This window comes from Balaenoptera borealis (assembly GCF_965194805.1).
Source record: "Balaenoptera borealis genome assembly, chromosome: 19".
Lineage (NCBI taxonomy): Eukaryota > Metazoa > Chordata > Mammalia > Artiodactyla > Balaenopteridae > Balaenoptera > Balaenoptera borealis.
Genome location: NC_138878.1, coordinates 50,109,163 through 50,137,162, shown reverse-complemented (window position 1 = coordinate 50,137,162; position 28,000 = coordinate 50,109,163). Strand labels below are relative to the sequence as shown.

Sequence of the window (28,000 nt, the reverse complement as noted above, 5' to 3'; positions counted from 1 at the left end):
TTTCAGCTCCTGGGTGTGATCCGAAATTTCCAGTTGAATCGAACCCGCTAGGATTTCCTGCTCTGAGTTCTGCCCCTTCCTGAGGTCCTGGGCCTGTTTGGGCCAAGCTGCTGCCGGTGACAGAGAAGTGGCAGGTTCTGGATGTTTCTGCCCTGGGTGCCTGGTTGTGGCCATGGACAGATAAGGGCCTCGGGACACCATTACTTTATTTTGCCCCAAATCCACCCAGAACACAATTCCACTTGAGATTAATAGCCAGAAAGGCCTAGTCTAATATTTATAGCTAAAAATAAACAGTGCAAAAATCTCAGCATCTTGTGATCTATAAGTGAAACTAAGGCAGATAATTTAGAACTCTTAATTGAATATATGAAGACACTTATGGAACCTAACGTGGGGTCCATGAGACTACTGGATGGGGTTTCCTAGAAATCTCCACAATCCATGGGAAGCTTATTAAACACAGGAACCACATAACATTTCTCCTCATTGTGGTTATTTGATTACCAGGTTTTCACTTTCCTACACTTTACCCATGCTATTTTCTTACAGCGCTACGCCATGCCGAGATTCTGACAGAATCCCACAGGGAGAGGCACAATTAAGACTGTTATGCAATAACACATTCCTTTGTCTTTATGATCAGCATATGTATGGACATCCACAGTGGGGAAAATAGTGCTGAAGTCGGTTTTCTGAGTTTGGCTTTTTATTTTCGCGGAACCATATTTGCGGATTTTAGCTATCCTATCATGAGCCAGGGTATTCTATACCTCAGCACTAGGGTAACATTAAGACACTGACTTCTAGGATAATGACTATTGCTTCCGCAGCAGTCTGCTCAGGTTTTTGACCTCTGAGGCTATATCTGCGTAATTCCAAAACATATTGTCATTTCAGGATAAAGCTTGAAAAAAAAAAGAAGAAAAAGCAATTAACCAGTTGCCTAGCGTTGTATAGATAAAAAGATCTAGATAATCAACCTAATCTTTGATTTGGCTTATTGATTAATTAATTAATTAAACATTTATTGAGCCAGGCCTGAGCTAGGTGCTGTCATGCTGTCTCTGATAGTCAGGGGCCTGGAAGGTAACTTGCAAATGTTGATCCTGTCTGGGGAGTAGCGGGGAGAAGAGAGGATGCACCACACACCCTTGTCAGCTGATGTGAGGAGGGCCTCTTCCTCATCTACTTCTGCACCAAAACGTGTGCCTTTGGGAAGTCAGAATGTTCCGTGCTGGGCCATGGCCATGGCTGTCCTGTAGCAGCGGGTCTCTGTATGGGGGGGATATTGAGTATACAGATGCGCACGTGCACGTGTATTTGTGCACACACGTGCCCACCCAGATGCGGCCATGAGGATCAAGATGGGCAGGGTGGTTCCACTGTCAGTGTTGGTGTTAATTAGTACCTACTCCATGGAGTACAAGACTGTCACATCCACCCAATTATAAGATGCACATACCCTTTGACACAATTCCTCATCTTCTAGGAATTTATCTTAAAGATATACTCACACATGTGCCAATGATGACTATTCAAAATATTTATTTATTATTATTCATTTATTCATTCTCCACATATTTAATGAGCTCTTGCTGCATTCCAGGTCCTGTTCTAGGCAGTGGAGAAACAGCAGTGAACAAAACACACTAGCTTTTACCCTCCAGGAGCTTATATTCTAGGCAGATGATAAACAAAGCACGCAAGTAACGCATACGTAGTAAGTCAGGTAGGAAGACCATGCATCCCAGTTGCCTGGGATGGTCACATTTACGTCCTCATTATAACTGTCAATAGCACCCGCTCCTGCTCTCGGAAGTGTCCCGGTCTGCATGATGAATGATATGGTCACCCTGAGGGGATGCTGACATGTGCTATGAAAAAAAAGAATGTTAGAAAAAGAGGGAAGGAGTGACTGCAGTGGGTGTTATTTTATGTATTGTTCACTGCAGATGGTTTGTATTAGCAAAAAATTGGAAACAACCTGGCTGTCCATCAATTGGAGACGTTAATAAATTGTTGCATTCACGCAATAGGATACTACGTCGCTGTCAAAAACAATGAGACAGGATTATGTTTACTGCTATGCAACAATCTCTGAGATACACTAAGTGAAAAGAGCAAGATGCAGGGCAGTATGTGTAGTTTGACAGCACTGTGTATATAAAGAAGAAGGGTGTATGTACAAGGGCGTGTTTGGCCAGGCACAGAAAAGCTCTGAAAGGACAGAAAAATCTGGTAGCAGTGGTTGCATTTGGAGGGGGAAATTGGGATACTGAAGATTAGGGATGGAGGAAGACTTGGTCTTCACTGTATAACTAGTTTGTCTTTGTTGACTTTTAAAAAGCTGTGTGAATATATTACCTGTTAAAAAAATAACAATAGGGAAGAGAAAGAAAATATCTCAAGTCCAGCCGGATATGAAGTGCAGGAATCTTCTAGGGCAGCGGTTCTCACTCAGGCCACATTAGAATCCCTTGAATAAATTAAAAAAAATACAAGTCACCGGGCCCCACCCTCAGAGATTCTGATTCGCTTGCTTGTAGATGGACCTGGGGGCAGGCGTGGAACCCTACATCCACCAACAGATGGAAATCTGTTGCAATATGTTGCAATGCAACATTGCAACAATGTCTGTTGCAACGCAATAGTATACTATTGCATTGGTATTTAAAAACGAAACTTGCCCAGGTGATTCTAATATGCAGCCGGTGATGGGAAGAGCCACTTCTCAAACTTTAACGTGCACACGGATCACCTGGGATCTTGCTAAAGTACAGTGTCTGGTTCAGTAGACCTGGGGTAGGTGTTTCTAACAATGTTCTGTGTTCCTAACCACTCCCAGGTGATGCTGATGCAGCGGGTCCGTGGACCACACTGGTAGTAGCGCAGGGCTAGAATATCTCTGGCACAGAACAGATAGTCCCTGCGCCTCTGCTTACACATTTTTGGATGTTGCTCACTCCCTTTTGAATGTTGCTGTTTCACGCAAGAGTGGGTGCAGATCATTAGCTTTCCTTAGTTGGAAGATCTGAATGCTGCTAAAGTGGTACAGGATCCTGGGCTTAAATCTTGTATGTCTATTATTCTTCTAGGTCTTCTGTTCTGAGAGGGCAGGTTGAGGTATAGTGTAATGATTCATTCATTCATTCACTCATTCATTTATTTGGGGAGCTGAGTTTCATGCTATTTCATGGGTGATCTTGGGGGAAGCCCCTCTGCCTTTGGAAGTTCAGAGAAGGGCACCGATGGAAGGAGTAGGTGGCTTTGAGAGGCACCCTTGGGAGGCACAAAAGACTTTTTAGCCAGGCGAGGAAGTGGCTAGGAGGTAGAAGGATTTCCATCTGTTGGTGGATGTAGGGTTCCACGCCTGCACCAGGCAGTGACTTGGTGTTCCGGAAGATCCTTGACAGAGGATCTGTCACCTTCCTGAAAGCGGAGGTTGCCTTGGCTGGGCACCAGCAAAACTGTGGCTTTCACCAGGCAGGTAAAATATGAGCACGTGTCCATTGGCACGTGGTGGCATCTGTCCCTGGACAGCCTCAGTATGAGCCTCTCATGGGCTCCCGATGGTGTCCCAGGCCCCCTCAAGCCTGAGGGTTCATTGTTAGGGTTGAGTGAAAAATCTTAAGAAAATGGGAATTGGTACTTTTCTTTGCCAGTTTCACAGACTTCAACCTGTAGCCACTCAGAATGACTTTGCCCAATTGTAGGACTTTCCCTTTTCTACGTGGGCAGGCAAAGCATCTCTGTTTGGACATTTTGGACCCTTCAGTGAGGAGCAGAAGCAAAATATCTGGGGGTGGTTTGTTGCTGCAAGGAAACGAGAAGAAAAATCACCTCTTTCTGTGCAGAGGGACTGCCTCAGAATAGAGCTGGACCTCTTGCATGGTTGCAAGAGGGGGTGGGAAAGCACGGGAGACACAAGCAGATCATTTCCCTACAGGCTGGCTCTGAGGGGAAACTGTCTCTGCTTTCACTACTGTCAGAAGATGCCTGACGGCCTGGGAGGCAGCCTGCGCATGCCCCGTGCATTCCTGTCCTTGCCCACAGGCTTCCCTTGTCCCGTGATGCTTTTCTCCCCTGTTGCTGCTAAATCCTCCCTCTTGGGAGGAGCCCTCTTCCAAAATGCCTCCTGACCTCCTACCTGCTTTCTCCACTCCCCACACGAAGAAGCAGGCCGAGTCCATCTCTCCCACTCTCTACCTTCAGGACTTCTTGTGCACTTGACACTGCTATGTACCCAGGCATCTCCCCAGGGTCTGGGCTTCCAGTCAGAGCCCCAGGCAGCCTGTCTCCTTTGTCAGGCTCATGTCTCAGGCTCTTGCATCCCTGATCCCCCAGCACCCAGCCCGGAGCCTGTGTGTAACAGCATTGCTGGATTTAATTGTCAAGGTGGGCAAAACCAAAAGCAAATCAGAGGAGATCAAAGTAATGCTTCTACTCACAGATATAAATACCAGCCGGTGGCTCCTGGCCCAGGGAGAGACCCTGGATGGGATGAGTTCTTTATTTTGCAGTTAGTGGAAGAGAACTGAGCTGGAGAAATGATGCTCTTCGGTCGGCCATAGCGGTTCAGGGTGCCCTATCTACCCGCGACCCAGATGGAGGCCAGACTCAGGGCAGAGGCCTGCAGTGTGAGGCCAAGGGTTGGTGTACAGGATCCAGTGGGCCAAACACGGAATCAGAAGCAAATTTGGACCCAGAAACTCAGAGGTAAGGTCCAGACTCAGTAGAGGTAGTTGTGGACCAGCAGTAAGAATAGTCCCCAAGGCCCATGGTTGAATCAACAGAACTTTCCTTCTTCAGTCTTTTTCCTAGCCAAACCAATGACCAGGTGGGTTGGGCAGTTTAGAATATCCTGTGTTGTACCCCTCCACTCCCCTCAATTCTGGGCATCGTGGATTCCTGGGTTTTCTGTGGTTTTCATGTCTCAGTGGCTGTCAACCCCTCGAGTGGAGACCGAGTTTTATTCCTAGTATCTCGCATGCAACACATAGTAGATGTTCAATGACTATTTTTCTGAATGACTCGGTGAATTTATACTATTTTACATCAACTCCAAGTGCCCTGATTTCCTTTGCTTGATTTTGGGGGTTGATATTTCTGACCCCGGACTGTATTCTGGCTTTGCTGAAACCACCAAAACAATATCGTAGGAAAGGCTTAAGCCTGTCCCCCGACACTTACCATATAGCCCAGCACAAGGCATATAGTAGGCCCTCAATTAATGCCAGTACACTCAACCTGCAAGAAAACATCATCTGTGTTTTATTTGGAACAAGTCAGTATCACCTTAACCGGGGTTGCTGGCTTGCTGTTAAGGAAATTGCTTTTCTACCCAGTTGGAGCCTAAATCAGTCAGTCCCCACTGACCCTCAGGCCAGAATCGACTAAGTTGCCGTGTATGGGTCCAACTTTTGAAAGATTCAATTTTCCTAATTTCCCTCCAGGTCCTGAGCTGAGTCAGTGACTGATTAGCTCTAGAAGAGTCATGTGCTGGTTGTATTTATAGCACTAATTAATTAATACAGGTAAAGAGCGAGGAAGATAAAGTACTAGCAGAGTGCAGTGTCTTCAAATGACTATTAGCGCCCAGGCTGGAGACCTTTGAATGTGAACGTATGGGCAAAAAAGTGCCATCACAGGTGGAGCCTTTTAAAAAGCATCAGCTTGATTACGGAAGACATAAATTAACTGGAGGAAGTAGTGCTGTCAGTGACAGACTGTCGTCAGAATCCTTTGCCGTTAGGTTTCCATTTAAATCGACACATATGGCGAGGGATTGTTGGAGGGTTTCAAGCATATACGTGCACTCACTCTCCCGCAGGAATAGGATGCCTCGGTTCCAGTGAACTTGGTGGGTGGTATGGTCTCCCGGCCCCCATGTTTTTTTCTGAACAACAGGAAAAGAAGTGGTAAACTCTACAAGGGTTAGGGGGCTGAGAGGGGGGCTTGCTTCATTTTATTGCATTCATCAGAGTACCTGAAACCCTTCAGAAATGTCGTGTTGGCACAGATGCCTGGGAAGAGCTCGTAGCATCAAGGCCTGGCCTGGGGAGCACGTGGTTTGGGGAGAGCTTGGAGCAGCCTTCTGGGTGCGTCACGTCGTGGGAGAAGGCATGGAGAGAGATTTGTGCCTTGCTGGGGTCCCAATGTCCAGGAGCCCCACGAGAGCAGCTGTCACGTCTTGTTTTCTCTCTGCACCCAGCTCAGAGTCATACAAAATGGAAAGGAGGCCTGGGGATGGGTTGACCGATGTAAGACCAAGTTCCAGGCAGCTTCAGAAGCTCTGCTGAGTCCTGAGTCTGTTCTCTTCTGGCCTGGCCTCCACTTGAGTGGAAATGCCCATCAATCCTAACTGAAATTCTTCTCCTCTGAAGTGCTCCAGGCAGCCCAGAAAACAGCCCTGGGGACTACCTGACAGGAGGTTAGGGCCTTTGGGGTTGTGGGGAAAGAGCCTGCCCCACCAGACCCGCTTGGGCCCGGAAGCATCTCAGCGAGATCATCACCAGCCTATGTATAAGTTAAAAAAAGGCCTCCTGGGCTTCCCTGGTGGCGCAGTGGTTGAGAATCTGCCTGCCAATGCAGGGGACACGGGTTCGAGCCCTGGTCTGGGAAGATCCCACATGCCGCGGAGCAACTGGGCCCGTGAGCCACAACTACTGAGCCTGCGCGTCTGGAGCCTGTGCTCCGCAACAAGAGAGGCCGCGATAGTGAGAGGCCCGCACACTGCGATGAAGGGTGGCCCCCGCTCGCCGCAACTAGAGAAAGCCCTTGCACAGAAACGAAGACCCAACAAAGCCAAAGATAAATTAATTAATTAATTAATAAAATTGTGCAATCTTTAAAAAAAAAAAAAAAAAGGCCTCCTGCAGGTGAGCACAGCATCACTGGACACAGGGCTTGGTGCGCAGAGCTCAGCTGCATAAGTGCCCTTAGCAGGGCACCTTTGTGCACTGAACAACCAGCGCAACTGTATGAAGTGGTCGGTGTCTCAGGTGGGGCTTCATTGTAACCACCTTTGCTGGGCAGAGATGGAGAGGAGGCACCACATCTAGAGGGGCTCCGGGAGAAGGGCCCCTAGACTCTTGCTTCCAGAATCAGTTGACTGCATCGGTTGTAGTCTAATCAGTAAACCCCTCCTGCGCACGGCTGCAGTTGCAAACGAGCGGCTTGATGAGGAAGCCAGGCCTGTACTTTCTGGGTCTCTGCCACCGCCACTTTTACTGCCTTGGCTGGTGTCCACTTCCCTGCTGGCCCTCCTCCACTACTGGGGCTGCTACTTCTGCTGGAGGGGCCTCCAAAGCTGGGGCAATGGCTCCTCCCTCCCTCATGCCTGCTACTTTTCTTCTAGAGCTTCCAGATCACAGAGCCTAGTCCGAAGTGGGCCAGCCAGCACAGGAGTGTGGAAAGTGCAATTTGCAGGCCTCCAGCTCCAGCGCTAGGGAGGTGTGCCAGGAGGGTGACTTTTACCGAGAGACAGTATTCACTGTGCTACCCATTCACTTATGCCCGTCTTGTTTTTCTTTGTGGCTTAAAAGTTGAAGATTAGAGAATACAAAAAAAAAAAAAAATTTACTATACACCTACTAAGCGCCAGGCACTATGCTAGGTCGTGGAGATGCAGTGATGAGGATTCCTGTTCAGATGAATCTCACGGGCTGGGGAGAAATAGTCAACACTGTGAGGGCGTTCCTATGGTCAGGGACTGAGCCCAGGATCTACATGGATTATCCCATTTAGTTCTGACAACAACTCGATGAGTTTTCTTTTTTTTAAAATAAATTTATTTATTTAATTTATTTATTATTTTTGGCTGCGTTGGGCCTTCGTTGCTGTGCGCGGCCCTTCCTCTAGTTGCGGCGAGCTGGGGCTACTCTTCGTTGCGGTGCGCGGGCTTCTCATTGCGGTGGCTTGTCTTGCTGCGGAGCACAGGCTCTAGGTGCGTGGGCTTCAGTAGTTGTGGCTCGCGGGCTCTAGAGCATAGGCTCAGTAGTAGTGGCGCACAGGCTTAGTTGCTCCGCGGCATGTGGGATATTCCCGGACCAGGACTCGAACCCGTGTCCTCTGCATTGGCAGGCGGATTCTTAACCACTGTGCCACCAGAGAAGCCCTTGATGAGTTTTCAACTGAAGTAACAGGGGCTCAGGAAGCTTATCCTGAAATAAGTAACTTACCCAATATCACATGCACTGAGAGGTTCACTGCCATCCCTTGAGAATTCGTGTGAAGCCCTTGCTGTGTGAATGTGGGACAGGGCTTTTATTTGCCATCCCAAGGGAGGAGCCTTTGAAAGACCTGTCTTGGACTTTTCTGTTTTTTTTTTTTTTTGGCTGTGCTGTGTGGCTTGTGGGATATTAGATCCCCAACCAGGGATTGAACCTGGGGCCCTGGCAGTGAGAGCGCTGAGTCTTAAAGACTGGACCACCAGGGAATTTCCTTGGGCCTTTTTTAACGAGATACCAACAGGCTCTGACCACAAGATGGGTAGGCCCAGCCATGGTGGTCCCTGATGCTGCTCCGTGTGCTAGTACCCTTGATGGCCCATTCCCAGTGCCCCACCAACCCTCACTGGCCTTTCCCTCCTGGGCCTCCTGGAAGAGTTATTGGCACTCCTGTCTGCACCTCGTGGGAGTGACATAGTTGTTATTCCTGGTATTTCTGGCCTGGAGCCTCTTGTCTTCCTGGTGGGTGCTGGAGAAGGCCCTCAGCTTATCCATCTTTGTGTCTCTTGAATCTGGCACAGCATCCTGCACCTAGCAAGCGCTCAGAAAGACATTATTCATGTAAATCACCTGTATTAAAAGACAAGGCCATGCAACCCACATTTGGCAGTCTTCAAAAGTAAATTCAGCCAAAAGATTTGAAAGCAGGGACTTGAACAGATATTTGTACACCTGTGTTCATGGCAGCATTATTCACAATAGCCAAAAGGTGGAAGCAACCCAAGTGTCCATCAGTGGATGAATGGATAAACAAAATGTGGTATAGATTTACAATGGAATATTATTCAGCCTTAAGAGTCAAGGAAATTCTGACACAAGCTACAACATGGTTGAACCTATGCTAAGAGAAATAAGCCAGTCACAAAAAGACAAGTACTGTATGATTCCATTTATATGAGATACCTAGAGTTGTCAAATTTATAGAGATGGAAAGTCGAATGGTGGTTTCCAGAAGCTGGGGGAGAGGGGGATGGGGAGTTACTCTTTAATGGGTACAGAGATTTAGTGTGGGAAGATGAAAATATTCTGGAGGTGGGTGGTGGTGATGGTTGAACAACAATGAATGTATTTAATGCCCCTGACCTGGGCCCTTAAAAATGGTTAAAATGGTACATGTTGCACTATGCACATTTTACCCTCATAAAAAAAGTAAACTCAGGATTCTACATTGTGGCATCCTGGTGTGTGATGGCTCCTGACCTTTACAACCTAAGAATCCTGCTTAGGAAAGGGTGCTGGAGACAGTGAGTCTAGCCCTGTCTCCATGAAGACTATGAATTCCAAGGCTTACTTCTGCTTGTTCAACTAATGAACTCATAGCCACTGGGGCCTTCATTTGAACCCCTAGAGAGGCACACTGGTCCTGCTAAGGTAGGGTCTCTGAAGGCAAAGTGAGTGTTTGCACAGAGATGTAAGGTGCACTTTTTTGGTTAGGCTTAGTAGCTTGCCCTGAGACAATACCCATCTGTACCCATCAGGATTTCTTGCTAACAGGCACGTGAAACTAACTCTAGTGATTATCAGCACATCAGGAATTTACTGGAAGCCTCCCAGACAGCTCTAGAGAGGATGGGAAAGCTGGAAAACAAGGCTCAGAAAAGGAGCGGAGTCAGGTGGCCCAAGACGTCGGCATCGTGTAGCAGCTTCTGCGAATCCGGGCACCAGAGCTGGAGCTAAGGGCTCCCTGCCTGCATCACTTCCCTCAAGACTCAGGGCCTGGGTTAAGCAGCCTGGTTGGCGAACCTGGACAATGGGTCACCTCTTGGCTGGGAGATGGCAGGACACTCGAGGGAAAGAGAAGTCTCGAAGAAAACTGGGGACCTGAGAGGAAGGGCACTAGAGGCTCAGAAGCCACAGTGGCAAACGTGCCCTTGAACAACCGCCCCTTCCTGCTGAGCAACCCAAGGCCACTGGGGCACTCCTCCATCACACCCCTGCTGTGAGCTCCAGAAGGGCCTGGGGAGCAGGAGGAGAAGAAGGGGCCTCTCTTTTGTCCTCCCCTGGGCCCAGGTCAGGGGTGAAGGCCCAGTCTGGTCCTGGACATGTCTGCCCCAGCTCCTGGGTCCCCATCCTCAGGCCGTGGGAGGACGTGGGTGGGCACTGTTGTCTTGGCTGGTGGGGCCACGATGCCATCTTCCAGCTGTTGCCTCCTGGTCTGTCTGGGGTAGAATGTTTACTATTGTATTTAATTAAAACCCTATAAATCTCTAGGAATAACAGAGCAGCAGTGCTTGGGGCCTTCTTGAATCTTTACAGACCTGGTGGAAGGAAAAACCAGCTGCAAACCAGTGCATGACCTCGTTTGCCCTAGAAAAATATGAATCTTGGCTAACTTTTCCCTTCTTCCCAAACATGCAGTAAAATGTTTACTTCCACATAGACTTTTAAATGCACCACTGATGCACTCACTCCCCAAGTATATCAGCAGATTTAAAAGGTTCATAAAAATTCCCTTCATATGGCTACAGTAAACTTTTGTGCAATTGTTCTTCTGTGACATTAGTGGTTCACAGACCACCTTTTTAAGTTTGATCACTGATTTGTCTGAGAGCTAATTATCAGCAGACCGGGGAATGATGAAGTTTATTTATCGCCAAAGCTGGTGAATCAACATACCCATTAAGCCTCCGGGGTCTGATATCTCGAGGACCTTAGTCCTCTGTGGAGCATGAAATGCCATTCTCTCTCCCCCTCCTCGTGCTCTTGTCTCCAGCATGTAGCTTATCAACAAGCAGCTCAATCTGGGGCCAGCTCAGCGTTCCCAGGGTGCCTCGTGGGGCTTGTGGTCTACGACGTCATCTGCAGACACATGTGTTACCCAGAAGAAAGCCCTTCACAAGGTGCTTATGCCCAAAAACCTGACTGGCAGGGGCTTAAACACGCAGGCAGTAAATTGAGTCCTGCTCACAAGGAACGAAGTTTGAAGACATTATTGGTCACGTACAACGTCACCCATGGGCATGAGGTCTGGGGGAGGCTATGATTCAACCACGCCAAGTACCCTCTCCCACCAGGGCTGTTGCCTCTGTGTTGCCCTCTGCCAGGTCTGCTCTTCCCCCAGGTGTCCACTTGGCTAAATTCCTCACCAATTTCCAGTGCATGCTCAAACCTTGCCTAGTTTTTTGTAATTATTTTTAATTTTGGTAAAATACACATAACATAAAATTTATCATCTTAACCGGTTTTAAGTCTGCTGTTCAGCGGCATTAAGTACATTCAGATTGTTGTGCAACCATCACCACCATCATCTGCAGAACTCTTTTCATCTTGCAAAACTGAAACTGTGCCTATCAAACAGCAATTCCCCATTCCCTCCCCTGGCCCCTGATGACTTCCATTCTACCTTCTGTCTCTGTGAATTTGACTACTGTAGGTATCCCATATAAGTGGAATCATACATGTGGAATTGCTGGATCATATGGCAATTTAATTTTTAATTTTTAAATTAAACCTCTGTACTGGACGTTTGTACACTTTTCCATAGTAGCTGCACCAGTTTTCATTCCCACCAGCAGTGCACAAGATTCCTTTTCTCTACATGTTCCAATACTTGTTACTTTCTGGTTTTTTTTTTTCCATAGTAGCCATCCTCCTGGGTGTGAAGTGGTATTTCACTGTGGTTTTGATTTGCATTTTGTTAATTATTAGTGATATTGAGCATCTTTTCATGTTCTTATTGATCATTTGTATAGCTTCTTTGAAAGGAAGGTCTATTTGAGTCCTTTGCCTATTTTTTAAATTGGATTTGTTTCTTTGTTGTTGAGTTGTAGGAGGTCTTTGTTTATTCTAGGTATTAACCCCTTATCAGATATATGATTTTCAAATATTTTCCCCCATTCCATGGGTTGCCTTTTCATTCTGTTGATTGTATCCATAGATGAACTGAAGTTTTTAAATCTGATGCTGTACAATTTATCTACTTTTTCTTTTGTTACCTAGAGTTTTGGTGTCATATCCAAGAAATCATTGCCAAATCAAATGTCATAAATTTTTTCCTATGTTTTCTTCTAAGATTTTTTTTAGTTTTAGGTCTTATGATTACGTATTTGGTCCATTTGGAGTTAATTCTTGTATGTGGTGTAAAGTAAGGGCCCAATGTCATTCTTTTGCACGTGGATATCCAGTTTCCCCAGCACCGTTTGTTGAAAAAACCACCCTTTTCCCATTGAATGTTTTGGCACCCTTGTTGAAAATCATTTGACCATATATATGAGGGTTTATTTCTGGGCTCTCTTTTCTATTCCGTTGGCCTATATGTCTGTCTTTACGCCAGCACCACACTCTTTTGATTAGTGTAGCTTTGTAGTAAGTTTTGAAATCAGGGAGTAAGAGACCTCCAACTTTGTTCCTCTTTTTCAAGGTTGTTTTGGCTAATACCTCACCTTCTCAAAGAGGGCTATATTCAGAGCCTGAACAAGGGTGAGTAAAGAGGTGCCCAGGGCACGAAATATAAGGAGGTGCTCACTCTCAGATGCTGACCCTGCACTTGCATGTCCCAGAGAGTGAGACCTCCTTAGATGCTGTATCCTGGGCACCTCCTTGCTCTCCTCACCTTAGTCCCTGCCCTGCCCTACTGTTATCCTTTTAAATTCTGCAGGCCATTCTCTCCCCCACCTGGCAATCCTGCTCCCCTTCCTCAGCTCTGTGTTTTCCAAAGCACTCAGCACCTTTTAGCAGACTATATAATATTTATTATATTTATTGCTCTTGTCTGGCTCCCTTCACTGGAAAGTCAACACCACTATGGCAGCAATCTTCCTTGGTTTGATCCTCTGATGTCTGCAGTGCCTAGGGCAGGGCTCAACACATGGTAGGTACTCAATGTTTGTTGAATGAATGAATGAATGAATGAATGAATAACACTGCCATGCTCTGGCCCTTGTAGCCTTGTCAGGCAGGCAGGATAGACAGCCCATCCACAGGAGGTTTCTCCTGCTAGTGACAGGGCTAAAGAGTAAAGATCTGAAGAACACAGGGCGTCCTGCCTCCGTCATTGAGCTGGGAGCAATTGGGGGAAGTGGAGGGAGAGTGTGAGCTGGTGGCAGCAGCTGACTTGATGACTTCATGCTGCATTATGATTCTGTGATGGATAGTCTGGTCCTCTCTGCCTCATGAGATGACACCAACGAAGGCCCCTCTCCTGCCCTGCCCTGTGCAGACCGCAGAGCAGCTGCCTACAAGCCAGCCTTGGCAGTGTCTTTGCTTGGACCACTCAGGCAGCTCCAGGGCTACCGTCCTCCAGCTGTATTTCTTACTGTGAGGGAAGTTGAGCCAAGAAATTGCCCTCAATTTAAGACTACTTGACCCCAATTTTATCATCCACCTTTCTTTCAACATTATCTTTGAAGTTATTTTATGTTGCCATGTTGAAGATTCTGCCCTTGTTGACTAAGCTAAAACCAACCTTTGTATATATGTATATAGTTTTCCCCTCAGCTGAATTAAAAATGTTGCACGAGTGGTGTACTTAAAGAAACGTGCATGAGTTTTGGCTTCTTTGACTAATTTTCTCCCCCTAGGTAATGTCCTCCTTTTGAAGTCCATAAGGACAATTTTATATAATTGTTTATAACTGGTTTAACATTTCAGTAGTACTTACTTTGGTCCAGGCACTGTTCTAAGCCTTTCCCATGTCAGTCCTGTTATTAACCCTATTTTTCAAAGAGAAAAATGAGGCACAGAGAGGTCACCTGTCCAAGTAATGTCAAGGTAACTTGCAGTAACTTGCCCAAGGTCACCTAGCTATTAAGTGGAAACCCAACTATTGATGATAATTCCAGAACCCAAAGCAAGTTTCTAACTCTGAGTCTAGTTCAAATCATTTGCTTTGGGGGACTTCCCTGGTGGTCCAGGGGTTAAGACTCCACGTTCCCACTGCAGGGGGCACGGGTTCGATCTCTGGTCGGGGAACTAAGATCCCGCACGCCCGCGGCACAGCCAAAAGAAAAAAAAAATCATTTGCTTTGGTTCCGGCGCTGCAATTATCTTAAGTGGATTGAGAATGAAAACAGCAAGAATAGCCCAACTACCGACCAACTGGTTATTGTAATTGGACGCTGGTTGTCTGAGGTTGAGCTGAGGAAGTCTGGGCAGCTTAGAGTGAGGGTCTTCCCTGGAGAAGAATCATTGAGAGGGGAGGGAGTGCAGCTCTGCCTGCCTGTCTGACTTGGGGAACTAAGTGCAGGTGGTAGGTTGGGAGTGGGGTCTGAGAGGACCCTGGTTCCCCACCCTGCTGATGAGGTGAGGACTTAGAGAAGTGGGGAGGAGACTCAGTGTGGGTGTGTCTATTTACGCCTCCTAGCAGCTTGCATCTGTGACGCCAAAGCAGAGATTTGTCCAGGAGGTGGTTCTAAGCACTGAGTTTAACTGAGATGCACCGACTTCAGACTGGGCCCCCTCTTACTGAGATTACTGCGAGAGTAAATGATTTATTTACATATATATATATTTTTATATATTTACTTTTTTACTTATTTATTTATTTATAAAATTATTACTTTCTGATCCCTCTAACCGGACCTAGGGACAGGGGAGAGAGAGGATTACAGAGAGTCTTAGCAGTGTGCCATCAGTCTGGGAGCCAGGGGCTCCTAGGGAAGGGATTTGGCTGAGGGAATTAAGAGATTCCAGGGTTAAATTTTTTTTTTTCTTCCTTTCATTTCTTCCTATTATCTCCAGTCTTTAGAAGGTTTGTTAAACACTAAGTTCAGGTGAGTAGAATGAAGGGACTCCAGCCCTTCCTTCATTTCCCGAGGCCCTACCAACCTGGACTTAGTGTTTAATAAACTAGTAAAAACTGGGGATAATAGGAGGGAATATAAGAGTTCCTTAGGCAAGAACAGAGAAACTCATGGCAATGGAAAAGGCATGAGTGGAAAAGTGGAAAAGGCAACAAACACCAGATAAGAACATGTCAGCTCTCCCTGGATGTCCACAGCCTAACATGGGAGGAGGGAAGGATCCAGGATTGCCTGACTTCTCATGAGATGGGGGCAGGGCATGGATATCATAGCAAAAGAAGACCTTGGAAGGCTGAGAACAAGGTCACATGAGCTCTTGTAGTCCCTGGAGGGAGATGTGCTCCCAAGGACAGTAGGTTTTCTCCTGCTCAGATTTGGTCCTGGTCCAGCTCCCATACATTGTAGGGAGGAAGGTGGATCTAAGCAAGACCTGAAAGAAGAGTTTTTCAGGAAAACAACACTAACAATGGCGAAACCTGTAAAAGAGCAAAATCACCGGGGCCTAAACAACAAAGAAACCTCAGAGGACATTGTGGTAGCACTCCCCAGGCAGCACTGTTCTGGAGCCTTCTACTGATGAGTTACCAGATAGGGGTCATCACCAAAGATAACCACACAGTTTTCACAGCTCGAGGGGCCAGGCAGTGTGTAGGGATCCAACACACAGTGGGAGACTGCAGTGGGAGGGAGGGAAAGAGAGCAAACCCAGGACAGGCAGGGATGCTTGGGGAGCCCCAGAGCCTGCAAAACCACAATAACGGTTAACAGGTGCTGCAAGGAAGCCAAACAGACTTGTTGATGAGCACACATGTACTCTGTGGGAACTTCAGAAAAAGTTGGGGAGACTTAGGAAGGTTCTGGAGTACTACATTAGCAAGATTCAGTGAAAATGGTATCTCTATTTACATCAAAAAAATTGGGGTAAGACTTGCATTCAGTGAAATGCACGTGTCTTCAGTGTACCATTCTGTAAGTTTTGACAAAAATATACACCTGGAACCAACACCACAGTCAAGATATGGAACATTTCCATTACCCCAGAAAGTTCCCTTGTGTCCCATTGCAGTGAATCTTCACCATTCATAGCCAAATATTGCTCGGATTTCTATCACTGTAGATTAATTTGATCTTACACTTCAAAAAAAGAATCATATAGAATGTACACTTTTGTGTCTGGCATCTTTCATTCAACATGTTTTTGAGATTCATTCACTTTATTGTATGTGTTGGTGAATTAGTATTCCATTGTATAACATTGTGTAAACAGTTCGTTTATCCATTCTTCTGTTGGTGAATATTTGGGGTTGCACTTAGCTTTTAGCTATTATGAATAAAGATGCTATGAACATTTGTGGACAAGTTTTGTGTGGACATAAATTTCATTTCTCTTGGGTAAAAATCTGAAAGTGGAGTTGCTGGGTCATATAGAAAGTGTACGTTTACGTTCCTACGAAACTGCTAGTTTTCAGAAGTGATTGTACCTTTTTAACCCCCACAAGCAATGTATGTTGTTTTACATCCTCACCAGCATTTGGTGGTGTTAGTTTTCTAAATTGTAGCCACTCTATTGGTTGTGAAGTGGTATCTCATTGTGATTTTAATTTGTGTTTCCTGATGGTTCATGGTTTTGAGTACCTCACATGTGTTTTTTTTGGCCAGTCTTTTGTGAAAAGTCTATTCAAGTCTTTTGTTCATTCTAAAAATAGAATTATTTAACTTTTCATTGTTGATTTATATGAGTTCTTTATGTATTTTGTATACAAGTACTTTGTCAGACATATGAATTGTGAATATTTTCTTCCAGTGTGTAGCTTGTCTTTTCATTTTCTTAACAGTGACTTTTGATGAGTGGGAATTTTTAACTTTGATGAAGCCCAATTTATCAATCATTTTTCTTTCAGAGGGAGTGCTTTTTGTAGAGACCTTTACCTACCAGAGGTCATGAAGATATTCTTCTATGTTTTCTTCTGGAAGTTTTATAGTGTTAGCTTTTATAGTTAGGTCTATGATCTATGTCAAGTTAATTTTTTGTATAGCTTGAGATAGGAATTGAGGTTCATTTCCCCCCATATGTTTATTCAGTTCTTCCAGCACTATTTGTTGGAAAGGCTTTTATTTCCCCAATTGAATTACATTGGTGCCTTTATTGAAAATCAATATGTGTGGGTCTATTTTTGGACTCTATTCCGTCTCATTGGTCTAATTGTCGATTATGATCCTAATTAATATCAAATTAGGTCTTGACTGCTCTAGCTTAACCATTAGTTAGGTAACATGAGTCTTCCAACATTGTTCTTCTTTTTTAATATTGTTTTGGCTTTTTACAGGTTCTTTTCATTCCCATAAAATTTTTAGAATTTATAAAGTCCTACAAAAAGTGTGGATTTTGAATGAGACTGTATTGAATCTATGGATCAATACCTAGTCTTCAATATTGAGTCTTCTAGTATTAGAAATCAATCAGTATTGAATCTTTCAACCCACGAACATGGTATACTTTTCCATTTACTTAGGTCTTTAATTTCTGTTGTAGAGGTTTTCAGAGAAAGGATCTTGCATGTGCTCTGTTAATGTATTTCTAAGTGTTTTATATTTTTGATGCTGTTTATACTTTAAATAGCATTTAAAATTTTTTATTTCCAATTTTTTGCTGCTGCCAGTATACAGAAATACCATTTATTTTTGTATACTGACTTATACTGCAACCTTGCTAAATCTACTTATGTTCTAGCAATTTCTCTGTAGATTCCTTAGGTTTTATAATATAAACCACCCTACTATCTCTAAATGCATCCAATTTTATTCCTTCTTCTTTGATCTCTGCTTTTTTCGTCTTATTATATTGGCTAGGATATCCAGGATGCTGAATAGATATGCTGAGAGAGGACTTCCTTGCCTTGTTTCCAATATTAGGGGGAAGCATTAAATATTTTACCAGTAAGTATGATGTTAGCTGTAGATTTTTCATAGAGGCCTTTTACCAGATTGATGAAGTTCCTTTTTATTCCTGGTTTAAAATTTTTTCTTGTAAAAATGGGTGTAGAATCTTCATAAATTTTTTTTGCATATGTACTTAGATGATAGTTTTAGTTCCCTATTTCTGTTAATATAGTGCATTATACTCATTTATTTATGACTATTGAACCAAACAGCATTCTGTGAAAAAGTCTACTTGGTCATGATGTATTATTTTTTAATATATTACTGGATTTTATTTGCTAATATTTTGTGAACAATTTTTGTGTTAGTTCATGAAGGATATTGATTGGTAATTTTCCTTCTTTTCTCTTTCAGATTTAGAATCAGTGTTTTTCTGTCTTTATAAAACTAGTTATGAGATATTCTCTTATGCTCTATTTTCTGAGAGAGTTTATGTAAGGTTGATTATTGTCCTTGTCTTAAATATTGGATAGAATTCACAGTGAAACCATTTGGCCTCAAGTTTGTTTTTCATTATGAATTCAACTTCTTTAATGGGAGTAAGACTTTGCAGATTTTCTATTTCTTCTAATATCAGTTTTGGTAAGTAGAAGCTTTCAAGGAATTTGTCCATTTCATATAAGCTGTCAAATTTTCTTGCAGTAAAATTGTTCATAATACTGCCTTGTTATCATTTTAGAGTCTGTAGAAACTGTAGTGATGTCCCCCTTTTCACTTCTGATATTGATAACTTGTGTTTACTCTGTTTTTCCTTTCTTAGTCTTTCTAACATCAACTTTGTTAATCTTCTTAAAATATAAATTTTGGTTTTGTTAGTTTCCCAATTATTTGTCTGTTTTTTATTTCATCAATGTCTCATCTTCATTACTGCCTTCCTTATAATTACATTAGGTTAAATTTGATTTAATTTTTCTAGCCTCTTAAGATGGAAACTTTAATCATTGATTTTAAATCTTTTTTCCTTCTAACATACCCATTAAAAGCTAAAAATCCTCTCAAAGTACTGCTCTAGCTGCATCCCACAAATTCTGATACATTGTGTTTTTATTATCATTTAGTTTAAAATAGTTTGCAATTTCTGTTTTAATTTTTTCTTTAACCCAAGGATTATTTAGATGTGTGTTGTGAATTTCCAAATATTTGCAGCTTTTCCACTGTGGTCAGAAAATACACTGTTTAAAATTTCAATATTTTGAAATGTATTGACACTTGAATTTGACCTAACGTATGATTTATCTTGGTGAACATTCCAGGTACACTTGAAAACGATGTGCATTCTACAGTTGTTGGGCACCATGTTCTAAAAATGTCAATTAGGTTAAGTTTGTTGATAATTGTTTTTCACATATTCTATATATTTGTTGATTTTTTTGTCTAGTTGTTTTATCAATTACCAAAAAATGGATGTTAAAATCTCCAGTAATGATTATGGATTTCTCTACTCTTCTTTTAGTTTAGTTGAGTTTTGCTTCATGTATTTTGAAGCCCTGGTATTTATTACACTCAGTTTTTTTTTTGTTTTTTGCTTTTTTCTTTGGCCACGCCATGCAGCTTGTGGGATCTTAGTTCCCCAACCAGGGATTGAACTCAGGCCATGGCAGTGAAAGTGCCGAGTCCTAACCACTGGACCGTGAGGGAATTCCCTCATACTTTGGATTGTTATGTTTTTCTGATAAATTGTCTCTTTATCACTGTGAAAGATCCTTATCTGTGGTTATATTCTTTATTTTGAGGTCTATTTGACTGATATTAATATAGTCAAATTACCTTTCCAGTTGATTTATTGTCATTTTCCCGTCCTTTCACATTTAACCTAGCTATTTCTTTTCATTGACAATGTCTCTTATAGATAGTATATAGCTGGATCTTGATTTTTGAATCCCATCTGTTCTTTTTGATTAGAGAGTTTAGTCCATTATATTTAATTTAATGATCAATAGTCTGCAAGTCTGCCATCTTGCAATTTGTTTCTAGTTGTTCCATCTAATTTGTATTTATTTGTTCTTTCTTTCCTGGATACCTTTGCATTATTGTACTATTTTTTAGCATTGCATTTTAATTCTTCTTTTTATACATTTTAATACAAAGAAACCTATCTCTTTGTTTGTTTTGTTTTGTTTTAATTGACCAAGCTAGCAATTACACTGTGCATTCTTAACTCACCACAGTCTATTTTGAATTAATCTTGTACCTCTTCATGTGAAGTGTAAGACTTTAATAACAGTAAAGTCCACTTACTCCACCATCCTTTGTGCTATTAATATCATTTTTATATATATATTTTTTGGCTGCGCCACAGTATGTGGGATCTTAGTTCCCAGACCAGGGATCGAACCTATGCCTCCTGCTGTGGAAGTGTGGAGTCTTAACCACTGAACCTACAGGGAAATCCTAGTGTCATATTTTTAATAATACTTAATAAACCCCCAACCTTGTGTTACTATTTTTTTTTTGCTTAGAGAGTTGTCTTACAAATAAATTAAAAGAGGAATAAAAAGTCTTTTATACTTACCCACATATTTACCATTCTGATGTTGTTCATTCTTTCTTGTAGATCTGAGTTCCAATCTGATGAGAAGTCAGCTGTCATTCATATATATCATTGCTCCTCTGTATGCCGTGAGCCTTTATTAATTGGCTGCTTTAAGACTGACTCTTTATCTTTAGTTTTTAGCAGTTTTACTTTGATCTGATCTAGGTGTAGTTCTCCTTGTATTTATGCCATTTGGGATTCACTGAGCTTCTTGGCTCTTTAAGCTCACACTTGCCACAAAATTTGTGAAAAATTTGGTTGTTATTCTTTCATACAGTTTTCTATCCCCTGCCTTTCCACCTTGGACTCTGATTACATATATGTTGGACTACTTGACATTTTTGCCACAAGTCCTCGAAGCTTCATTCATTTTTCCCCCAAATATTTTTCTCTCTGTTCTCAGATTGAATACTTTCTATTGATCTGTCTTCAAGTTTACTAACTTGTCTGCAACCTCCAATTTTCTGTTAAGCTTGTACCAACAGAGCTTTCATTTCAGTCATTGTATTTTTCATTTCCAGAATTTTCATTTGGCTTGTTTTGGTACACACACACACACACACACACATAATTTTGGGGGGATATATCTGCTATTCACTCATTATGATTATCTTTTCTTTTAAGTTCCTGAACACATATTTATAAGGTTTCTTGAAAGACTTTTTCCTGTTAATTTTAACCTGTGTGTCATCCTTGGGTCAGTTTCTATTGAATTATTATTAGTAGTATTATTTTAAAATTATGGACACATTTTGCTGCTTCTTTCCATGTCTAGTAATTTTTGAGTGAATAGTGGACATTGTGAATGGTACACTGTTGGGATTCCAGATTATGTCATCTGTTGTTAAAGAGTTTTAGCTTTTTCTGTCAGGTAGTAACATTGCAAGTGGATCCTTTCTGCCCATTAGAGTTGGTTTAACTTGTTATTAGGATCTATTTTAATTTTGAACTTGCCTTCACTGTGGACTGTGTTCCTTAATTGAAAGACATGAGCTTTGAAAGATCTCAGCTGGAGGCTTGGAGTATTCAGTGAAGTTTCTCTACCTTGGCTTGGCTGAAACTTTAATATCCTACAGCGGTGCACAACTTCTAGTATCACCATACCACTCTCAGCTCCATAACAGGAGACATCTGCTAGGCTTCCTGGAATGTCACCCTGTGCAATCACATTACAGCCCTCAGCCAAGGTCCCATGGTGAACCCTCCACTAGATTTACAGGACCTGTCTTTGTGAAGCACCCTCTTTTCTATTATTCTGCTCTACACTATTCAGCCACTTCAACAGCCTAGAACTCTGATCTCTACCTCCTTAGGCTAGTGCAACTACTGTTCCATTTGTACCACTCATCCTTGTGCCATGGCAGAAAGGTACTCCCAGGCAAAAAGCCAGAGAAATAATGGGATTCACCTCGTGTGTATGCCTTTTCTCAAAATTACAGTCCTGCACTGTCTGTTGTACAATGTCTGAAAACAGTTGCCTCATATATTTGTCTAGTTTTATAGTTGTTTTTTGGCAGGAGGGCATGTCTTATATCAGTTATTCTGTCATGGTTAGAAGCAGAAGTTCTCCAATTTTTTTTAAAAGAGAAGAGTTATTTAAAATATAAATGCTGCTGGTTTTTGTCTATGTCAGTGCTTTAAATTTTAGCAGGGCCTGTTTAATTTATGAATAGATTAGATGTGACTTAACTCTTTCTCTGATACTTGAAAGGCCTTTAATAAAGAACCAACTCTTTTATTTACCACTGGAGATACAGATTAACATTTATATTAAGCTATTAAAGAGTGAGCCCTGGGTGGGTTGTCAGGAAAGCTGAGCCCTTTCCCTGGCTTTGCCACTATCCAGAGGTGTTACCTTGGATTTCTGGCCTCAGCGCCACTATCTGTAAAATGAATTGAGTGAGTTGTATGCCTTCAGGTCCCTTCTAGCTCTGATATCTTGGGACTGTCATATAGAATTCTGAAATTTCACTCTTTCCTGATAGCAAGCTTTTCTTAGCGGGATGGATGGCAGAGATCCTGGGTATACTGAGCCCCCGAATGGTTGGAACAGGCAAAAAACAAAAAAAGTGGCTCTTGAGGTAGAAAAGCCAAATTTTATCAATTGACAATTTTGCATAAACCAACCTTCATTATGAAAGATAAGAGCATCAATAAAAAGGATTCATGGAACCAGATGTCTACCATATTTTCTAAACCTTTAACGAGTGATGGTTGTCATTTTTTGAGCACCTGTTGTGTTCCAGGAGCTGGAATCAATACTTAGATTCTCTCTTTCTTTCAATCTTGCTCTCACTCTCACTTTTTTGGGGATACTTTAGGTCCTTTTTTCCCTCATAACAACTATCAGGGAAGTCTTACTGTTCTTATTTCATGGATGAAAAACCCGAGGATCAGGGGGATTTAGCAACTCCTTGAAGGTCACGTGGTAAGTGCTGTGGACAGGATTTTAACCCAGGTTTTTCTAACTTGCTAACCACTGCTCTCCTAATACTACTGGGGGATTTCTGTTTTGGCACCAGTTGACTATAATATTGGCTGAAAGAACCCACAGCTTCTTTCTAATCCCTAACATAGGTATATAGTTTTACAGTTGGCAAAGCAATTTTGTGTATAAAATGCAATTTGATTTTTACAAGAACATTATGATTATGGTCCCTTCACAAATCAGGAATCTGAGGCTAAGTGAAATTCTCCAAAGAAACACTCGTTGTTCAGTAAGTGGTGAAGCCAGGATTTAAATTGAGCTCTGGCTGCCTCCCAAGCTCTACATATGATCTCCTTTAGTTGGGTCATGGTTAGGAACAGAGCTGAACTGATCAAGGCAGCAATAACGACTGGTCGAAGGTGTTCAGGAGGTATTACTGCTTCTGGGAGAGTAAATTGGTGCATCCACTTTGGAAGACTGTTTGCCTTTATCTACTAAAGATGAACATGTAACCTAACAGTTCCTCTCCTAGATATAAACCCAACAAAAATGTCTGTATATGCATAAGAACGTGCACAACAGTAACCAAAATGACCACCATGAATAGATTGAATACATAGCATATTAGTTTGAACTGCTGTAACAAATTACCATAGACTGGATGGCTCATAAATGACAAAAATTTATCTCTCACAGTTCTGGAGGCTGGAAGTCTGAGATCAGGGTGTGAGCATGGTCAGGTTCTGGTGAGAGCCCTTTTCCAGATTGCAGACTGCCAACTTCCAGTTATGTTTTTACATGGTGAAAGAGGGCAAGAAAACTCTCTGGAGTCCCTTTTATAAAGGCACTGATCCCATTCATGAGGGTTCCACCTCATGACTTAATTACCTCTGAAAGTCCCCACTTCTTAATACCATCGCTTTGGGTGTTAGGATTTCAACATAGGAGTTTTGGGGGGATGTAAACATTTAGTCCATTGCACATAGACTGCAGAATATTCATATAATGGGTTATTAAACAGGAAGAAAAGTGAATGAACTACTATTACTTGTAACACCTTGGGTGACTTTTTTAATTAAAAATTTTTTATTTTATTATTTTCTTTTATGTTTAAAAAATCCTATAGTGCTTTACGATTTTCAGAAGTAAAGCATGATTTCATATAATCCCATAGTAACCTTTTTTTAAATCCCCACCTCTATATTGCCCTATCTCGCTTCCCTCTCCCCACTGGTAACCACTAGTTTGTTCTCTCTATCTGTGAGTCTGCTTCTTTTTTGTTTTATTCACTAGTTTGTTGTATTTTTTAGGTTCCACATATAAGTGATATCATACAGTATTTATCTTTCTCTGGGTGACTCTCTTTTGAAAGAAAGAATCCAGGCACAAAAGAGTACACACTGTATGACTCCATTTATATAAAGTTCAAGAAATAGGCAAATATTATCTATGTTGTTAGACATCAGACAGTAGTTACCTTTTGGTGGAAGGGTGAGGTACTGACTGGTAAGGGGCCCAAACGGGGCTTCTGGGGCTTTCTTGACCTCAGTAGTAGTTGCTTGAATGTAAGTTTACTTTGGGATAATGAATTGAGGTGTACACTGATGACTTGTGCATTTGTCCTTATGTATTTTTTAAAAAAAATTATTTTATTTATTTATTTTGGCTGTATTGGGTCTTTGTTGCTGCATGCGGGCTTTCCCTAGTTGCGGCGAGCGGGGGCTACTCTTCGTTGCGGTGCGCGGGCTTCTCATTGCAGTGACTTCTCTTGTTGCGAAGCACGGGCTCTAGGTGCTTGGGCTTCAGTAGTCGTGGCATGTGGGCTCAGTAGCTGTGGCTCATGGGCTTAGTTGCTCCACGGCACGTGGGATCTTCCCGGACCAGGACTCGAACCCGTGTCCCCCGCATTGGCAGGCAGATTCTTAACCACTGCGCCACCAGGGAAGTCCCATATGTATGTTGTATTTCAACAAAGGGAGTTTAATGAACACAAAAAAAGAAGATATCAAAGTTGAAACTAAATGGTTTCTTTAAAAAAATCTTGGTGTAGATGCCTTTCTGGGTTTATCTATCTTATAGAAAGCAATTACTTAATCTGACTTGTAATCTTAATTAAAATTTTAGAAAATATATAAAGCACAAGTGACTTGGTCCTGCAGTTCACCTCATTGCTCTAGTTCTTAACTAGGGGGTTTTTAATCATCTGGTGTAAGCTGTATAACTTGAGAGTGGCAGTTATTAAAATTCTGGACACTAGTGTATGAAAAACTCACCTCTAGGAATCATTTTTGTGAACCTATCAGGTTCTGGAGATGCAGTGGCCATATGTAGTCTGGATGCTGAAAGAAACAAGGCATTTGACATAGGTAAGTGGCTATACTCTCTACTCAAGCTGTTAGTGAACTCTGGGCATCATGTCTTGGTCATTGGAATTGGAGATTTTTGGTCCAACCAGAGATTGAATTTCATGATGCTTTGAAGTGGACATTTGCTGCATTTTACCTCCCAACATCCACTTCCCCTGGTTTTACTGGGTGGGGCTCCCACTTCACTTCTCTGAGTCCACATGATTTGGTGAAGCTTTTGCCAAGGGAGAGGCATGTGACCCTGTCTAAGCCAATCAGTGCGCTCCATCCCTCTGGCTGCAGTGATTGGCTCAGGCATGTGCACAGGACCGAAGTCAATCTGGACCAATCAGTTTCAGTTCTGAGCTTTGGTTTGGACTCATCTGTAGGCCATTGTGTTATGTAGACCTGAGCCTTAGGCTGCCAGGGTACTCCACTGAGCTGGGGAAGAAGGTTACCCCAGGAAGCAGAGGTGGAAGTTGGGAGTGGTAGGTCTCTGATTCATTCCTGCCCAAAGCCAACTCACCCTTTGGACTTTTCACTCATGTGAGCCAATGCATTCTCTTTTGTTTCAAGTCAATTTGGGTTGGATTTTCTGTCACTGGCCACCAAAGGTGTCCTAATTGCTACGCCCACTTTATTCTCTCTGGATGGGTTTTGTCACAAGAATGATAGAAATAATTCTCCTGATCACCCTCTCATGGCTGTTGAGAACAATCCTAAGCTCAAGTGCTTGGAAAATTTCTTTGGCCTGAAGACAACAACGACAATGGTGATAACAATATTGGCAAAACCCCAGGCTTTTCCAAACTTCTCAGCAGTCACATGGCAAGTTCACACCATCTTCTGTTGGCAAGATGTGGCAAATATTGCAGCTCGGCGGTAAGAGTGAGAAACCCATGTCCCAACCAGTTGGGTGGCTCTTCTTAGCAGGCTTAGCTCTATTTAAGCCTCCCAAACTTTGCTCTGTGTGTGTGTGTGTGTGTGTGTGTACATGCACGTGTAGGAGGGTTTGGACTCTCTTCCTCTTTTGTTATGAGGAAGAACAGGGAGCAGATTGGAACAGGTTGTAACACTTCCGCACGCCCGTGTCCCGGTGCTTGTATCATAGTGCCGTCTGCAAATTGGCGTCTGGATCCCATGCCTTTCTGATTTATGTATTTATTGTAAAGCAGCCAAATTTCAGAGAGAGGAGAGGAGATTCTAATTTAATAGTAAGAGCAAGGTGTAATTTCTTATAAAGGGAGGGAAATGCACCCGCATGCTTATTTGATGTCAGAATATTAGACTGTTCAAGATTTTTGCCACCCTTTTAAAAATTAAGACATAATATGTCATTTCACCAAATGATTATCTCAGTGTTTTATAAGAGATGATCATTTTATTTCTGAGTGGGAGTTTAAATTAGGTAGGTGTTACATTAGGAAAGAAAGATAACCGGAATAAAAAACCCAACCTTTCAAACAAACAACCAAGCAAACAAATCCCTTAAGTCTTATCACCAATCACTTTTTCCCCTTTTAAATTGGTTAAAAATATTACCTAAAGGCCAAGAGTTTGCATGCCAGAGTTAGAGGCCGTTGCACAATATTAGGGCTGAGATGATGAGCACCTGTGATGGGGCCGCTGGGAGGCTTGGATGCGTCAGTGGAATAATTGGAAAGTGAAGGGTGAAAGCGGCTACAGCGGTAAACAACCCCCAGAACTTCCCCGGCACAGGGCTAGGTGGGCCTTACTTGCCTGACTTGCATCCAAAGCTCCCCGGGGGAAACGGCCCCCATCGTCTTTGTAGGCATGTTGTCCACCTTGGGGACCACCCTCCCCGGCTTCTCTAGACATAAGGTAAATTTATTCTATCAGGTTAAGTGATGCTGTTCAACAAAAAATCAGTGTGTGGTGGCTGTGGGGGCAGCAGGGGCCACAAGCAAGGCCTGGGTCAGCAGTGGCCTTGTTCCTACCAACCCCCGGGGCCTGGCACAGAGTAGGGGCTCAATCACTGTGTGCTGCAGCCCTGGGATTCCACTTGTCTGGTTTTGAAATTTGAAATTCTGTTCATCTTTACCCTGCCCACCTCCACGGCTCCCACTTCTATCGGCATCTGCTCTCTTTGGGTGCTAGAGTTCTCGAACCCTCCCCATCACTTCTGGGCAGACTGGTCTTGCCCTGGGTGTGCTGTGACTTCACAAGGGTGGGCTGGGAGTTCAGACCCTGATTCTAGCCCTGAGTGAGTGATGTGGAGGCTATCTCAAACTCACACCATGCCTCAGTTCCCCCTTCTTTCAAAAGGGATATAATTATATTTATCTTCTTACCTCTTACAGACATTATAAAATTGAAATGATAGATGTGAAAGGAATCAGGAAAAAGGTTCTATGCAAATTCACCACTGTGACTAGCATTCTCACTATTCCTTTTAATATTAGGTCCCTAAATGATCACACCCTTCTGTTCAAGACATGATCTGGGAACAGAAAGAGAAGATAAAAGCTGCATCTACCTGCAACTTCGGAGTAGAAAAATCTCCTTATTCTCTTTCCTCTTTCAGAAGAGAACTTGATGTGATCGGGTCATTGCATGTAAAATGCTTTAAGAACGTGATCTGTACTTCATCATTTTAAAATTCAAACATTCCTGAGCCTTTTTTTCCCTCACCCCATTCATATTTATCTTCTTGGTCTTGCCTTCATTGGGCACCACATTTGTATTGATAAATTGTAGGTGGTAGGAGATGTATTGATGGGATGGAGACAGTTCAAAATGTAGAGTGCTGTGGCTTTGCATAT

At 42.8% G+C, this 28,000-nt stretch overlaps 1 long non-coding RNA gene across 4 annotated transcripts in view; it reads left to right on the top strand.

The window, feature by feature from the left end:
• The window catches only part of LOC309616231, a 90,188-nt gene that overhangs the window by 27,319 nt on the left and 34,869 nt on the right, over positions 1-28,000 (top strand). Inside the window, exon 4 of one of the 4 annotated variants that reach the window (XR_014237376.1) lies at positions 7-14,944. The exons of the other annotated variants lie outside the window; for them this stretch is intronic. This is a non-coding gene — a long non-coding RNA (uncharacterized lncRNA). Of the gene's footprint in view, positions 1-6; positions 14,945-28,000 lie in introns of those variants that run through there. 4 annotated transcript variants of the gene reach the window in all.